The sequence below is a fragment of the Octopus sinensis genome, linkage group LG14 (assembly GCF_006345805.1).
Source record: "Octopus sinensis linkage group LG14, ASM634580v1, whole genome shotgun sequence".
Classification (NCBI taxonomy): domain Eukaryota; kingdom Metazoa; phylum Mollusca; class Cephalopoda; order Octopoda; family Octopodidae; genus Octopus; species Octopus sinensis.
The window spans coordinates 38134104-38136805 of NC_043010.1; positions in this window are offsets into that span (position 1 = coordinate 38134104).

The following is a 2702-nucleotide window of genomic DNA, read 5'->3' on the forward strand; positions in this document are numbered from 1 at the left end:
ACCATGTGCGTTTCGGCGAAAATGAAAATTACTGTGTATATGTATATATTTATATATATTTTTAAAATATTTTTAACCAAAGTTGTTGTGTGATCTCTGTGACTTAGAGTTTTACGTTTTGCAACTACAGTGGGTTATTTCGCCGTTCTATGCAAACCTTTTCACAGAGGCAAAGGCAATCACGTCTTTCTCTGCTGACAACGGAACCGGATATATGTATATATATGTATATATATTATATAGAGATATCTATATATATAGGGTATGATATATATATGTAATATATATAGATATATATACATATATATATGTATATATATATAGATATATATATATATACATATATAGCTGAAATATATATATATATATATATGTATATATATATATATATACATATATATATGTATATAATATATATATATATATATATACAATATATATGGGTAAACTATATATATATAATATATCTTTATATATATGTAATATATATATATATATATATACATATATCATATAGGTAGTCTATATATATATATATACATATATATGTATCTATATATTATATAATATACATATATATATACAGTATTATATGTATATATTATATATACATATATATCTAATATGGTATATCATATATATGTATATATAATATATATTATATATATATATATATATATAGGTATATATGTATATATATATATATATATATATATATATATGTATATATATAATGTATATATAATCTATGTAATATATATATATGTATATATATATATGTATATATTATGTATTATATATATATGTATAAATATATAATGTATATATCTAATATATATATATATATATATATATATATATATAATATATATATTATATATATGGTGGCGCAGTGGCCCAGTGGTTAGGGTAGCGGACTCACGGTCGTAGGATCGAGGTTTCGATTCCCAGACCGGGCGTTGTGAGTGTTTATTGAGCGGAAAACACCTAATGCTCCACGAGGCTCCGGCAGGGGGTGGTGTCGATCCCTGCTGTACTCTTTCGCCACAACTTTCTCTCATTCTTTCTTCTGTTGGCCTGCTCGCTTAGACAGCGGGGTGGCATCATTTGAAGGCCAAAACAATGTGACCAGCGATGTGTAGCAACATCTGATAGCCTGGTCGGTCACGGTGATCACGGTGTGAGATATATATATATGATATATATATATTATATATTATATATATATATATAATACACATCTTTTATGTGTAAGGCGAACTGGCAGATCCCATAAACTGATAACCATATAAACAAAACTAAAAACATAATAAGATATACAGATAAATAAACAAATGGAAGTAAATAACTATATACATTAAAAAAATTAATTTAAATACAACAAAAAAAAATAATAATAAGTAGGTGTAAACACATGAACAAAATAAATAAAAACAAATTACACGAACGTGTATAAACAGGAGATACAAATATTACAGGCACTTCCCCACACATACACACACTAACTAAACATAGACACACATTGGGGTATACACATGCGCAAATAAAGAATACAATAGGAATACAAAATATAAAATGGCTGGCCGTTAGTAAGGAGAGACACACAAATAAGAAAGAAGAAAGCAAGGACCACTGATGAGGTCACAGTGTGACGACACGAAGAAACAGCTGTGACGAAATAAGATTAAGATTAATGTAAAAAATAAAAAATGAAAGCAGAAGCAATTAACACCAAATATATAGTGCGTGTGTTTATTGGCTAAACTGGCAAACTGACCATTCCTAAATACAACAACACAAACAAACACACACACACACACACACACTATATATATATATATATATATATATATATATATATATAGAGAGAGAGAGAGAGAGAGAGAGAGAGAAAGAGAGAAAGAAACAAAGAAAGAAATACATGCATATCCGTATATCCATATTTATACATACGTATCCACGTATCCACGTATCCACGTATATATGTGTATGTGTGTGTGTGTGTGTGTGTGTGTGTGTGCATACAACATGTACATATATGCGCCCAACGACGTACAAGTGGATTCCTGACGTCGGTTTAATCGCCTACTCCACCCGCGAATCTAAATTTGTGTTAACCTGCGCTTGCTTTAGAAATGATATAGCGTTATTTTATGAACACATCGGGATCAAGACTGTAAAAGTAAAGCTGAGATAATATAATCGAATATACTGTGCATGCTAGAATATAAAGTAGGCAGTGTGTAAATATTAAAACATACATGAAATAGAATGTATTCAGAATACGCTAGGGAGTGCAAATATTAACGATGCATGCAATGATATGCATTGAAAATATACGTGAAAGAGCAAATATTTCTTGGTGGAAGCATCACGTAGTGACATTGATAAGCAGCCTCCGCCCCTACTTACACGTTCGTTAGTAATAAATATCGAAACAAGACAGAAAATATAGACTTCACTTACTCTTTTCTCTCTCGTTTTTTTTTTCTTGAAACGCACGCCCGCACAGACACACACACACACACACACACACACACACACACACACACACACAGGCATTATATATACTTGTGTATGCATGTATGTAAAAAATATATATATACATATATTTATCTATCTATCATTTTGTCTATCTATCTATCTATCTATCTATCTAGTTGTCTTTTTATCTATCTATCTATCTATCTATCTATATATCT